Below are 16020 nucleotides of genomic sequence, written 5' to 3'. Positions count from 1 at the left end.
TAAACTAATAAAACAAAAGTAAATATAAGTATTAAGCTATCCTCCAGTTCCTATGGAATCTATGGTCTATATAGATGCCAGAGCAGTGAGCTTTGCAGACAATCATTTCATAATGCGCTAGCATGCATTATGACATGATTGTCTACAAAGCTTTGGCATTTATATAGACTATAGAATCCATACGAACACAGTTTAAAGCTTAATTAGATGTGCAGGCTTAGAAGTAACATTGTTTTAACCATTCGGTCTCCCCTTCCCTCACAAATACATTTTATTAAGTTGTGTCTGCACGATTCACAGGTCCACAACTATATATTTCTTAAAAATAGTTTTACTTCCATCTCTGTATTACCAAAAGTAAATAATCATGGCAATTAAAGCTTAACTCTCAGCTATCAACTTAATTATTGGTTCATAACCATTTGTCAGTATAATGTGACTAGTGGGGTAAGGTAACTATGTACTGCTCAGAGTCCTAGGCTTAACTCTCAGCTATCAAATTAATTATTGGTTCATCAACATTTGTCAGTATAATGTGACTAGTGGGGTAACATACCATGTGCTGCTCAGTTAGTCAGTATTGCCTCGTGTTAAAACTAAAATTCATGATCTAATCTCTAGTAGATTCATGATATTTAAAATGACATTATACCCCCTAAATGTACCTTAATTTTTTTTGAAAATTAAAATTACCCCTTAAAAAGGTACATATAGCACCTTTAATCGACTGGTGCAAACGCCTGTTCCCTTCAGCATTGAGGTGCACCTGATCATCACTGAGACAAGAAGGTGCGAGCCTCTTGTGCTTCCAGAAGACAAAGCGATTGTATACCAATCGATTCAGACTTTCGTTGACGTGTTGTCGCATTAACTCATATTGAGCTGATGGCACACCACGTGGACGAAGTCTAACAAACAATGAACCGATAATAACACATTTCAGGCCATTTATCCTACTGTCGAGTTCACGACAAAGAGAAATAATGTCCATAGCCAAATGCTCTGGACATGTATTCCCCTTAATGTCATTCCCTCCGATTTGTAGGAAAATGAATGGAATGGATTGATCCATGCGCCTTACGTGCGAAGATCCTAAAATGGCAACTCTAAGCATAGTTTAAATGAGAAAAAGGGCCTAAATAGCAAAAAACAGAGAAAACTTAAATGATAACCTTACCCTCAAACACGTGCTTCTAAACTGGCAGCGCGAAAGGAAGTCTGAGACATTCGGAAGAACTGACGTTCCTTCGGAAAACTCGGCACTCTTCCATTGTATAAATTACACGAATTCTTATATTCTTTTATATATATAAATTGTCATATTGTTGGCAATTATTATTTCTTACTTAATTTAAAGATAACATTAAATTATATTTTTCGTATATTGACACACAGGGAATCGCATACCTACAAATACGAAACTGATTTATACAAAATCATGCCAGCTACCGGCGCTGACAAGGGTGATCGTTTGGACCCTTCATATTTTGAATGCATTCTATAGCTTTGCATTTTCAAAGTGTTATCATTATTATTTCAAAAATAATAAAAAAAATGTTTAATTACCCCTGGTATGCATTTGCATTAGTTAAATATATATTTACTGGGGAGAGCAGTACCGGAGCAACGCACAATCTCCCAAAAATGGCGGCCGCAAACTGAAGCTGTCAGTGTGTAGGATTGAATTTTGAAGATAGAGTTTTTTTTGTTTTCGTGTATTCGTTACCTTAGAAGTGCTTCGCACTTTGGGCACGAAGGGCTGCGTCCTTATTATCTGTTATTTTGAAATATATCAATAGCCACAATGAGCATTTATATATTATTTACAAACCTTTTGAAATAATGCTTTTTATCTAATACATACAAAACGTTGTTTGTATTTTTTGTGTCTTGATATAGAGACAGGTTCCCACGAAACTAATTTATCCGTACTATTAATATTACTAAAGCAGACGTAAGTATATAACCTGCATATGCAGGTTAGTTTCGAGAAGTAAATAAATAATTCCTTTAAAGTCATTTTAAGTGCAATTCATTGTAGAACCAGATACAATCTTATAGATCTACCTCAGTATGTGATTATCTATCAAGACTAAAAAATAATCTGGAGAAATATGATTAATAACGTACGAGTTGTCTTAAAATAAAAGTTGAAAAAGAGTAGCGAGATCGAGTCCTTTCGGTCCATCACAATGCTATATCATAGTTTGTATATATCGATCTTCAACTGAGCTGTTAGCTACAATGCATGGGCGATATTTTCATTTTTATTTTTTCATTTCATTCCTCGGAAGATGCATTTCTTAAATCGTCAAGTATACACAGCCAATATTTCCTAACCTGAATTTCAGGTCAAGAAATCTTGCCCTGAAATTCACCTGAAATTGACCAGAAATTCTGGTTAATTTCAGGTGAAATTCAGGTCAAGATTTCTTGACCTGAAATTCTGGTCAATTTCTGGTCAATTTCAGGTTAAGATTTCTTGACCTGAATTTCAGGTCAAATTTCAAGAGAAATTCTGGTCAATTTCAGGTGAAGATTTCTTGACCTGAAATTCAGGTCAAATTTCATGCAAAATTCTGGTGAATTTCAGGTGAATTTCAGGTCAAGAAATCTTCACCTGAAATTCAGGTGAAGAAATCTTGACATGAAATTCAGGTCAAGAAATCTTAACCTGAATTTCAGGTCAAGATTTCTTGACCTGAAATTCTGGTCAATATCAGGTCAATTTCTGGTCAAGAAATCTTGACCTAAAATTCAGGTTAAGAAATCTTCACCTGAATTTCAGGTCAATATTTCTTGACCTGAATTTCTGGTCAATTTCAGGTCAATTTAAGGTCAAGAAATCTTGACCTGAAATTCTGGTTAAGATTTCCTTGGGTGACTTTCAGGTCAAATTTTCTTTGGATCATTTACTGGATACTGTTATGGCTTTCATAGATCTACTTTCTATTAAAAATAATTTGTAAAATTGTCTATTAAAATGATTCTTCCAGTATAAAAACGTCTGAAAAAATGAAGAGAAGACATTGTAAGTGTTTTTAAAACAGTATTTATTTTGCAGTTAAGAAAAAAAAACTGCTACATAAAACTTAAGCACATGTTTTGCTTATCATTTGTAGCAAAGAGCGATAACTCTTTACCAATATCATGTTTGAGCATCACTTTGGACAGAGAAATACGCAAATTATGCATGATATATATACCGGTATGTACAAAAGTTCCTGCTCTGACACATAGCAATTGTACTTATAATTACACAATTCAGTAATAATTGGTATATACACTGATGAAGTTAACTTTTTACATATATGTACATGCTTTGTACAAAGGATGATGTGGGTTTTGTCAGTGTGATATACAATGTATATGGAGCTGAGTATATGACCAGAGGTGTTGCCTTGTAGCCAATCAAATCCCTTGTTGCCTTGGTCAAGCCTGTTACTTGAGAGTAGCCGGCGCTTGTTGACCTAACCAATAATTCAGACAAACAGAGTATGGACTTCTCCCTCCAATTCAGGGGTTACAGGCACTGACTGGCCCCAGATATCTGCAATCTCATACCAACAGAAGGCATCAGTCCATCCATTTAGGGAGAAAGAAAACCTAAAAAAATAGAAATAAAAAACAAATGCCACAATGAATATGATGTTGACTAAGTAAATATCATGATAGCATGTACACGTATGTATTACTAGATGTTTCTGTGGTTTGCCGGCATGCATAAAATATGAATATTGGTCTTAATTAACCGCAAGTAAAAAAGAAAAAAACATTTTGTTTATTTGTTCGTCAAATTACCAAGTCATGTTATTCATCCAGAAAACCATTTGTATGTCTTTTACCAAGTTAATTAATTATGGACATTTGATCTATTCGAAGGTATTACAACATGTATTTAAAATTCTACATGGTTAGTATAAAACCATTCTCCAACTCCAACTAAAAAGTCCTTATTTCTTACATTAGAAATGTATGTGTTTCAAACAAGGTAAATGTTAACCACATTATTTAAAATTTACAAAACAGGAACTTAATGTCATAAAAGAAATATATTGACTAAGTAAGTTTCATAAATTTCAGAAAGACAACTCGTATTTAAGTATGAAATCATTTCAGATGTGAAAAAATACCTGATCTTCGTAGCCGAAGAGGCATGGCTAGTTTGCTGATCTTCAATTTTCAAACACTCTCACGTCTGGAGAAAAGTGCTGTTTGTGGCCATGCATTTTAATGTGGTCAGTCTGAAATATTCAACAGTTGTCATTAATAAAGTTTTATAACAAAGAGGCTACAATACTAGTGCCTTTTTGTTATGATCAATGCCTAGACATATAAATTATAATGTTGGAATGTCACTATTAGATCATGTACATGTTTGTGAAAATGGTTACATACTTTTTATACAAAGCAAGTCTTTCACAGACCCATGTGTATCAAAAAGAGAGAACTAAGGGAAAGGAACCAGTCTAAAATTAAACAATACATCTGTAGAACAAATCATATGCAGCGTAACTCAAGATTGTCTCCCCTTATTAGTAGTTATTACTACAAATAGTTCAGAAGTTAGGGTCCAGCCTGGACAATCAAATCACTGTGAACTTGGCTTTTACTTTTTACCTTTCTCTTAGAACATAGGGTCAATTACCTGAATGTAGTGTATTAAATATCAGCTTTGAGTTACAGAATTGAACTACATATGTATCCTTCAAATTTCATCACCATAAGTCATATATTTAACACTACAGAAATGCAGGGCTTTGCAGGATATTATTAGATAAGAAGAGGATGAAGAGCCAGTTCTTGTAAACAATATATCTCACTTCATTCAAAGGGAAGATATTATGAAGTATACATGTATATTGTATAATATACCACATGAGTTATAGCAATCTGATTTTAAAGTTAATTATGGAATAAAACTTACAATGAATAAAAACTTTGCTCCCAATACACTTATCAATACAGTGACATTCATATGTACAATATCATACAAACTTTTTTTTTCCACATTTTGTTTGCTTACCAAATAAAAAAGTTTGGGTAAGTTCTTCTTGCCCAGTCCTGGAATATTTTCTTGATTAAAATCAATTTTATATCTCCGGTATTTAATTTCAAAGACATCAATCTGTCAAATCTGGAAAATAAATGAAAAATAAACTAATGATGGCAATTTAGCATGTTTGTATCTCTGACATATACATGTATGTACATGTATACATTTTGTGTATATGTAACTATATGTACCTATAGGTTAACTACCTGTATTTACTTGGGGTTATTGAATCAATATTGCAAGTAAGGTTCTTTAAAAGATTTACTTTTCCCTTTTACACCATGCTGATAACTGTTCTCTTAAAATAAAATTTTACAGAACTATCGAATCAGTTAAAAGTTCTATAAATGTCCTCATCAAAGACTAGACATACGAAATGTAATTATAAGTATCCACAATTAATTTCAATATTCTATATTTTCATGATAGCAAAATATTAGAAATATATTATTAAATAATCATATAATTATATTAAGCCATTGGTTGCCAGTTATTTACTATAAATAATCTATGTATTTCAAAATTGCATATTGATAAGATTCACAAAGAAATCATCAATGTTGGATCTGAATTAATATTCAGTTGACACAATATGTACCATAGATAAATTTAAGAACAAATTAAAGAATGTTTACAAAACATAAATGCCATCATTGAATCAGGAATGAGGATTATATTAATTATAACATTATTATTGTATCTAAATTAAAGCATCACTACTCTGGTATTTCTAATTTCTTAGTCTAGTGATTTTTTTTTCATTAAAAAAGCTGTGTCGAAAACATGAAGAGATCCTTTCCTGGTAGGTATATGTACATAATTATGCACTATATTTATTAATTTGTGAAGCTGCAGAATGTATACCAATGTAAACTTCACCATTTACATATATAAACATTATCCATTATGGTGTGGAATTTATACAATTACCACACTGAAGTTGTGATAACACTACCTAACAGCTAGTGTTCATGTTTTATTTGATTTCTAATTTCCTGTTTTATTTGATTTCTTATTTAACCTTTATTCTTTATATAAGCCTATTTAAGCAAGGTTATGGACAATAGAGAATGATGACAGTCTTGAGTCTTATAAATATATAATTAGTTCTACATGTACAATTATTATATGTAGATTTCTACATGTACTATGTAGTCTATCTGAATAATATTCGCTCAGTATTCGCTCAGTTGACATCATTGGTAAGCTAAGACTAGCTTGTGGAGATGTATTAAAGTTTCTTCAAACAATGACATTGTGTACTCCTAACGCGTACTATGGACTTCCGGTTGCTTAAAATAATGTATATACAGTCATTTCATTAATGTTGAAATCCTTTTCCGTTGTTAGGGGAACAGGAGATATATATATACACAATGTTACTTAATCTCATAGTAATGAGATACCGACACATATTTATAAGTGCCAGACTCTGATAAAAACACTAATTAAAAAGTTTCCATGGATTTAGAATATCACAGGGTTTGCTGTCCATTCCTGTGAGTAATTTTTTCACCCCGATTTATACAATTTTGTCAGAAAGATGGTTGAAATTTTGCTGGGTGGTTTTTCCAGTACTTATTGAGTCTTGACTTGAAGGTGTTAAGAGATGGTGAACACACCACTTCCTCTGGTAGAGAATTCCAGATATTGATAACTCTGTTGCTGAAGAAGTGGCCTGATTTTCCCAGTCTGAATTGCCTTTTATATAGTTTTCTGGAGTGCCCCCTTGTTGAAGTTCGTCCAATTTCATCGAATAGTGACTCAACGTTCAGTATGTCCAAATGATTTAGAATTTTGTAGGTTTGGATGATATCTGCGCGCTCTCTACGATATTGAAGTGTTGGTAGACTTAGACTCTTTAAGCGATCTTGGTAGGATAGATGTTTTAAACACGGTATCCTTTTTGTTGCTCGTCTTTGTACATTTTCAATGACGGTCATGTCTCTGAACAGGTGTGGTGAGGATACTGGTGTTGCGTATTCCACAATTGGACGAATAAGTGATTTATACAGTGCCAGGAACATTTGAGGGCTCATATATGAGAATGATCTAAACATTAGGCCGATGATTTTGTTGGCCTTTGAGCTTGACGAGTTGGCATGAATTGAGAACTGCAGGTTTTGGTCAATGTTCACTCCTAAGTCCTTTTCCGACTCTACTTTTTGTACTGGTGTTGCGATGCCATCTTGACTAATAGTATAAACATGGTTTCCTTGAGATCTGCCTATCTCCAGGTATTTACATTTGGATGTATTAAGTTTCATTAGCCAGGTCTGTGTCCATTTACACATTTGGTCTATGTTGTGTTGCAGGTTTTGTCTATCATCCATATTGTTGATTTTAGAGTATAACTTTGTGTCGTCAGCAAAAAGTTTAATTGTACAGTTTAGCATGTCTGGCATGTCATTGACATAGATCAAGAAGAGGATTGGTCCTAGTACACTCCCCTGCGGTACTCCACTTGTAACTGGATGGGGTTCTGATGTTGCTCCATTTACCGTTACTCGTTGTGTCATGTTGTCGAGAAAGGCTTTGATCCATCCCAACAGTTTACCGTTGATTCCGTACTGTTTTAATTTATGGAGGAGGAATTTGTGCGAGACTTTGTCGAAAGCCTTGCTAAAGTCCAGATAAATGACATCAACACTTTTTTCCTGAATCTATGCTTCTGCTCCAGTTTTCCATGGATTCTAGTAACTGAGTGACACACGATTTTCCAGATCTGAAGCCATGTTGATGAGGAGTAAATAGGTTGTTGATATCCATATAAGCTACAATTTCATCCCTCACTATCCGTTGCATGATTTTTGATGGGACTGATGTTAAGCTAATTGGTCTGTAATTGCTAGGATCGTTTTTTGCTCCCTTTTTGAATAATGGAGTGACTATGGCTTCTTTCCATGCTGATGGTAATTTACAGTTTTGTAGGGACTTCTTAAAAATAATTTTCAAAGGTCCTTTTAGTTCTTCTGCTGCTTCGGTTATAAACTTTGGGTGAATGTTGTCAGGGCCAGGAGACTTGTTTGGGTTAATATTCTTAATGGCTTTTAGTACCTTTTCTTCTGTAATGTCTATGTTGACTATGTCGTCTTGTTGATGTCTTCGGGGAAAGGGAGTTAATTCAGCATCTTGGTCTTTGACAAATACACTTGCAAAGTAGTTGTTTAATGTATCAGCTGTTTCCTTGTTATTGGTTGATAGTTCGCCATTTGGTTTTTTATTTCTCCTATGGTTGATTTAACTCTGGATTTGGATTTGACATGAGACCAGAATAGTTTTGGGTTTGTTTTGATCTTCCCAGCAAGTTCCTTTTCGTAGTTGTATTTCGAGGATCGAATTTGTTTTGTAGCAATGTTTCTGGCAGATTTGTAAAGTATGAAGTTATCTTCTGTCTTACAATGTAAGTATTTAATCCAGCGACGGTTTTTAGCTCGGATGGCTGACTTGGCCTCGTGACTCAATTCACGGTTTTGAGGTTTGTTGGTGTTTCTCCCCTTACTCACTGGTATAAATTTCTCTATAATGTAGTTAAAATGAACAGTAAGGGAATTCCAAGCTACATCAACATCTTGGATTGAGTCTAAGCGATGACAGTCTATCTTGGCTAGGTTACTTTTTATCTCTGTGTACTGACCCTTGAAGAAATTTCGATGAGTTGAAGTTTGGTTCTCTAGAGGTGTTTCCTTGTAACAGTAAAGTCTAAACTGGAGACTTAGATGGTCACTTTTCCCCAGTCCTGATTCATAGGATATGTCAAGTATCATTTCTTCTTCGTTGGTAAAAATGAGGTCTAAAGTAGATGGAGTCTGATTTACTCGGTAACGTGTTGGACTAGCTACGTGTTGGATCAGGAAATTGTCACGTGATGCTTCTAGGAATTTTGTTGCTGGCTTATTTAGGCCTGACAGTGATATCTGGTTTTTCCAATCAATCTCCTTGTAATTAAAGTCACCGAGTAGCAATATGTGTGAGTAGCATTTTGTGTTTCCCAGACTGTCTATCAACTCGTTCAGATGTTTATTGTTGTCCTCTGGGCTGTTTGGGCTTCTATACACACAGCATATCAAAAGTTCATCTTTTTCGTTGAGTTTTACAGAGATTGTAGTATATTCTTGAAAAGGTATGTGCTGATCAGTTTTTTCAGCATTCAGTGTATCTCTGGTGTAGATTACTACTCCTCTGTGACTGACTGTTGAGATATTAGTTGTGTAGTTTCTCAGATGGTAGGAATCCTCGTCGAGATGAAGGCTTGTGTGTTTTGGAAAAAATTCAGTTAAACAGATGATATCTGGCTTGTCATTTTCAATAATTTCTAATAGCTCCAATTTTTTGTCTGATGATAAGGTGTCAACATTTGAATAGAAGATTTTGATGTATTGCCTGTTGATTCTGATGGAAGTGTCTTGATTTGGTAAGGTATTAAAATAGTTAAAACCTGAATCCTATGTTCTATCCACCACAGGTGATGTAGGTTGTTCTGGTGAGGGACTACACGATAGACGTGAATCAGAGTAGATTATGGTAGAGTCTTCGTTGTTTGTGTCATCCATAATGGTGTTGTAGTGGTATGCACTGTTATTCTGCATGCTTGATGCACTTTCATTTATTATTGGACTCAGTGGGAGTTGCATCTGTTGTTTTACTTTTTGCTGGGTTACCCTAGGTTGTTGCCGTTCCATATTTGGACTGGTGATACTCTGTGGATTTGCCCGTGGGGCATCTATGTTTGAGACTTGGGGAGTTCGGCCAGGATTATTGGCAGGCATTTTCAGCGAACTTGAGTCGGAGCATTCCCCAAACATCAGGTTACTACTGAATGTCCTGCCAAAATTTTCTACGTGAGGAACGATATGGCCCGAGTCGGAGCATTCCCCAAACATCGGGTTACATCTCGTCCTACGTAGAGCTGATTCTGTTGTATCTTCTTTTACTGAAGTTTGGTCACCCCGGTCTTGTAGTGCTTTTTTATCTTTTCTTTCCCTCCTTTGTTCTTGTGTTAGGTCTCGTGTTAAGATTACGCGGATTAGATTTTCTGGTACGGAGTCTTTTATTTGGCGTGCCTTCTCAAGCAGTGATTTTCTCTGTTTTTTGTGTTCTAGGACAGCAACAAGTGGTCTGTTTTGTCCCTGTTTTCTTTTTCCCATCCGAAACTGGGCAACAATAGCGAGGTCGTCTGTTCCTAGTGATGAGGCAATAGTCTGTATTGTTCTTTCATCTTTCCGTTTGTTGTCCAGTGGGTCTTGACTGGTTTGCTCTGGAACGTTAAATAGGATGATGTTATTACTTTTGTTTTTCCTGTCCTCAAGTTCCTTATGCCTGGCATCTACCAAAGAAGTTACATTTGTTGCTAGGGTTGTCTGGATGTCGTGCTTGGCCTTGGTGATTTCGTTATGTACCAGCTGCGGAGTTTCTACTTCCAGTTTATTTACTCTCACGTCTATTTCTTTTAAACGTTTTTCGTTGGTAATCATCAATTTCCTCATTGAGTCATCAATGTTTTGTAATGTTGGTTGAATTCTTTTACAAGACTTACAGTGGTATGAAGTACCTACTGTTTTATTACCTGCTAGGTGAGTGTAAACTTCTTTAGGGATTCCAGTACAGACTTGACAGAAAAATAGACCACAACAATCACATTCAATATGGTTTGTGTCATTTCTCAGTTGTATGTCACACTTTCCACAATACTTTGATCCTGAGTAATCTCTTCTTCTCTTGTTGATATTAGATAGGTTATCATCTTCACCACTACTGTACTCCATTTTGATAGTATTTACAAACTGTGTGTTGTGGGAATGAAATCAGAGTAGTTAGTTCGTAACAGTTTAATGCGTTCATACACAGTGAGTTTTCACCAGTGTTACTATCAACCTCCTTAGCCAATGTTTAGCTAACATATCACCTGGGTGAACTCCATCTTTAAGTAGGTTGTATGAGATTTTCTTAGATGTATTGTTCCTGTTGTGTTTTCGAGATGTACACATATCTTCAGGGAATTTAGGGGCATGAATTCCGAGTGACCTGTTTAGGTCTCGAATGATGTTGTTGAGTTCATCAATAGTCCCTTCTAGTTTTTTTGTATTACTTTTGAATTCTTCGCTGGCGTTGTGACCTTTCAGACGATTCCAAATTTCGATCGAATAATAGGGGCACTCCAGAAACACTATATGAAGGTTTTTTCCATAACGCTGACCGATTTGTGTTAACCTTTCGTATTGTTCAACGATGGATTGAGGTGTGACTCTGTCGTTTATGTCGATAAACCGATCAACTTTCCTTGTCAAATCACAAGTCCCTGTCCATATGGCCAATAAAATGGATCCATATCTTCTAATCCAGGAGTCTATATTTTCAATCACAAAATTGATGATGTACCGCGAACCTTTCCCTGGTTTTATGTACCAAACTATGTAGTTTCTCTCATCGCTGGAGGCCTGCTCACGTAATTGTCTCCCTTTACTGTCCGATACAATAATCAATTTACGTGATGTGCCCCCCAAATCTATAAGATCTCGTTCAGTTCTTTCCAGATATTTGGATAGTCTTTGAACACTCATTTATAAACAGTGTAGTTAGCTACATATACTCACAAAGCATTGGTATCCTCACTGACTTTTCGCCATATCAAAAACGGTGAGTAGATCGCACCTTTAACGTCCAACACATACTTACACATTTAACGCTTAAGCGTATCAGTTAAGTTACATTTTGCTAACCGAATAGCTTCAGCATGACATGCCTGATAGTTATGTTAACTATTTAACCTATTTTCCGAAGATTTCTCACTAAAAATTTCCAATTTTCAACAGTGTTCCTTCCTCGAATTTTCATTTCCACCCGCCATTGATGCGCGCGCAACCGGACATGTAGGGTACAATTAATGTACATGTATACTTCTTCATGCCAATCATGATTATAAATATAATTTGAAGGATTCATTACAGTATGGGTTGTGACAATCTAATTCACTGAATATGGATATGCATACACTCCATACAGGACCTGATGATACACAAACTACTAGACTCTACATAGAGTAGACCTACAAACAGTAGGCCTATCGGACATAATGTATACACCTTTATTTATTGGGTCAGATGGACTGAGCTTTCTTACGGATTTATTTTGGCTTTAATTTTAGGTACTTTGTAAAAAAACTACTGTCTTAATCAGAACCTCTCCGCTTCCGGGCGGCATAGTATTTATTTTTCATCAGATGTTGGCTTCTCAAACTTACTTTGTGATTGTCGTATTTTGTTCCGATAACATAGTTAAGCTACTTGTAATATCGCTGACAGTTAGGCATCCTAGTCGTAGTGTACCGGTAAACATCATATATCGTAATGTATTACACCACATTCACTAATATTGACGATATAATCAAAATATTGTGACAATATCATAGGCCACTGTCTTGATCTGTTGTCACAGACTCCATCCAATCTGGGTCGATGAGATGCTTGACTCCGCCGAGCCGTAAATGATAAACATATCGATGATCTAGATTTGAACTAGAGCGCCATCTATATCGAGCAGACGTAAACAACAGCACGTGCGCGTTTTGACTACAGAGGCCGGGATATCGATGTTGACAATCTTCCGTAGAAAATGAGTAGAGGCGAAAGAAGGTGTTTCAGGTAATCCGTCGATATGAATATGAAATTTAGACGAGTTTTTTCTCTCTCATAAAACAAACAAGGTTGTTGTTTTGTTGATCAGACAATATTTGTGAAAAGTTTCATTGGGGTCCTGGCCCTTGGGATATTTTATTAGATTTCCCTGGGAATATGATTCGTTAAGCCCATACAGTGTAGCTGCAATAATTGCCAATTAAAAAAATTAATACAATTATGACAGTAAATTGAAATTTTGTCAAAATACAGAAAAAATATGACTATGAAGTAGCCTAGCCAGTACACGTAAATCACATGCAGGAGCTTGACGTTTTGTCAATTGTACATGTACGGTATGTAAATATACAATATACATATATAAACTACTCCTATTGATTTTCAGTACCATATTTAAAAGTGGTTTTAAGAATAGGGGTACCTGCACAAGAAAAAGAATAAAAAAAAAAAGATCAGTCAGAAGGTGATATCTTTTAGCTAAAACAGTAGCTAATTTGTTGCAGCTAATGACAAGTAATGTACAATGTAGAACTACATTTGTACTTTATGCTAGGCCTATTAATACAAGTTCTTAAAAAAAAACAAGTTACAAAGTGCATTGTCTATATAGAATAATTATCGTTGTATGTAAAACATCACGCCTTTATAAAACATTCTAGTGTCATAATTACACAGATTTATTGTTAATTTATTCTGATTTGTTGGTTTTCTTATTATTATGTTAATTACATGTTGAGTAAAATATTGTAACAGGCAACTACATTTGTACATGTAGGCTTATGCTGTATATAATAAATTGACTGACTGCTGTATTGAGATTTGTGATGAAATCCGTGATATTTGGGGATATTTAATAATTATGATTGTAGTGTAAATGCATGCCTGTTGGTATCTCTAGCTATGCAGGTTGCTTATACATGTATATATATTTGGACATGAATCACATCATGACATGACTGACTAATATTACCTTATTGCAGTTACAACGATGCATTAAATGGTTTCTAATAAAATATCAAATATAACACGCACACACGGGACTGACTTTATTTCATAATAACAATTCCATATGACATCCTTAAGCTTTTGCAATAACTTATTTTATGAAAAAATTATGTCAGATGCTACATGTATATATCTCTGGTAACTCTAGATAAAAAAACGCCTTAGCAAAAGTTGCTAAAACCTTTCTTTTATCTTTAGCAAAAAAGAAATATTTTTAGCAGAACACACCTAGTGCCCAACAAAGTCACTTCTACAATAGCGCATAGGGCAAAATTTGCAATGCTTTAAATTGCTAAAAGTAAACTAAGAAAATAGTAAAAGAACATGATATTTTCATAATCTTCCACATATCCCTCCCTTTATTCCTCAAGGCCATAACCAGGCCATTATTTTTTCAGTGTAACACTTGGAATGACAAATGTTTAGGAACTTAAATTCCATCTTGAATCATATGGATTTGATAGCTCAGGTATTTAGAATGAAAAAAAAATGAAACTACAAATTTATTATCGTTCTTCAGCCAAAAAAATGGCTTAGTAAAAAATGCTAAAATGATTATTTTTATTTTAGCAATTAGTGTCTTCTATTAGCAAAATGCCCAAAATTCTATCCATAGAGTGAGCACAGTATATGATTTTTCCTGAAACTTTTAATATCTAATTTAATTAAACACTGGTAAGGCTGAGTCATCTGATTTATTGTATATATAACCCAATGTTAAGAGAAACTTGAACATTTTTTTTTATCTTACTATGACTATTTTAGAGGGAAAAAACCAATGCATTTGATGACAAAGTGTTCTTTATTTCTAGAACAGTGTACAATATGATTCCGACTTCTAATGAAAGTGTTAACACAGTATGCCATCTCCAGTATATTACATGCAGTTTGACTTTATGTCCGTAGATTCAGCTAAATAACTTGTAGATCATGTGCAGTTGGAATGTAAATGTTTCTCTTTTACATTTCAGGGATTGCAGTGGCAAGAAGATCAAGTAAAGGACTTTTGGAAGATAAATAACATAAAGCAGAAAACAGACTTTGTCATTGTTTTCCTATGGATGGGGAGGGGGAGGGAGGGGAGGAGGGTTCTAGGCTGTGTAACAGATCCTCTACGAAAAAAATCGACCCACTAAAGTCGAAGTTCCTAGAAAAAAATAGTTGAAGAAGGTGAACCTCTTTGAATGTGAATCGTTTAAAGCTATCATGAAGTGACAAAACAATCTGATTGTCATTTCTTCTTTTAATAGATAAATGTATTTACAACATGTACGTATATCTACATGTACATGTATATAAAACTTAAACAATATGCTATGGTGAAGAAAACTTGTTAAAATGTGACCTTTTTGTCAGACAATTTGTAATTTCTTATAAGACTTCGCTAGGTTGTCTCCTGATGGTAGCATTACCCGACTGTACGTGTTGAAGGAGGTTATAAACATGTGCGGATGCTGCAACCTAGTAGCCTTGTGACCTGATCATTTGGAATGTTTAGGGCCATAAGCTCCTTGCTACGAACTGGATGCGGTCTTTTATATCCACGAAGTTCATGGTTTAGAAGTAGTTAAGCCGCCTCTGCTACTTTTGGGTGGTCACACTCATTCCTTATGGTCAGTAAAGTTGAAAATGTTATGAAAAATAAAAACAATTCAATGGTCACATTTTGATTAATATTCTTCAACTGTAAAAGACTGTTTCCTTTTCCAAAATATCTTGATACAAATGACCAAAATCACCAAACATTCCTCAGCAGTGTGATTGCAACACCTGATATGCTCAGAAATGGGTACAATTCTAGAACTACAGTGATGCAAGTGAACCATTTACCAGGACATTGTCAGTAAAATTGACATGAAAATGACCAGAAGAAAACTTGACCTGAAATTGACCTGAAATTCAGGTCAATTTCTGGTCAAGATTTTTTCTGGTCAAATTGACCTGAAAGGAGCAGAAAAGTCAATTTCAGGTTAAAAATCTAACCTGAAATTGACCAGAATTTCATATGAATTTAACCAGAATTTCACCTGAAAATGACCTCAGAAAATTGAGGTCAATTTCAGGTTAAAAGTCTAACCTGAAATTGACCAGAATTTCACATGAAATTGACCAGAATATAATTTGAGGTCAATTTCAGGTTAAAAAACTAACCTGAAATTGACCAGAATTTCACATGAATTTGACCAGAAATTGACCAGAATTTGACCTCAGCAAATTTTAATGTGAAATTCAGGTCAATTTCAGGTGAAATTTAGGTTAGTTTTTTAACCTGAAATTGACTGTTCTGCTCCTTTCAGGTCAATTTCAGGTCAAAATTTTAACCAG

General features: G+C 34.8%; 1 long non-coding RNA gene across 2 annotated transcripts; it reads right to left on the bottom strand.

Annotated features, from left to right (window-relative positions):
• Positions 1-3029: 3029 nt before the first annotated feature.
• LOC138314629 (uncharacterized) lies at positions 3030-16016 on the bottom strand. Of its 2 annotated transcripts, none has more exons than XR_011207402.1 (4): positions 15108-16016; positions 5027-5137; positions 4134-4244; positions 3030-3606 (listed from the first exon to the last, which is right to left on the bottom strand). It is a non-coding gene; the product is annotated as an uncharacterized lncRNA (long non-coding RNA). The 2 variants fall into 2 exon arrangements; XR_011207401.1 differs by lacking the exon at positions 15108-16016 and adding an exon at positions 12297-12505.
• Positions 16017-16020: the final 4 nt, after the last annotated feature.

Source organism: Argopecten irradians, chromosome 2 (assembly GCF_041381155.1).
Source record: "Argopecten irradians isolate NY chromosome 2, Ai_NY, whole genome shotgun sequence".
Lineage (NCBI taxonomy): Eukaryota > Metazoa > Mollusca > Bivalvia > Pectinida > Pectinidae > Argopecten > Argopecten irradians.
The sequence above is the reverse complement of the archived record's forward strand: the minus strand, read 5'-3'. Positions and strand labels throughout refer to the sequence as shown.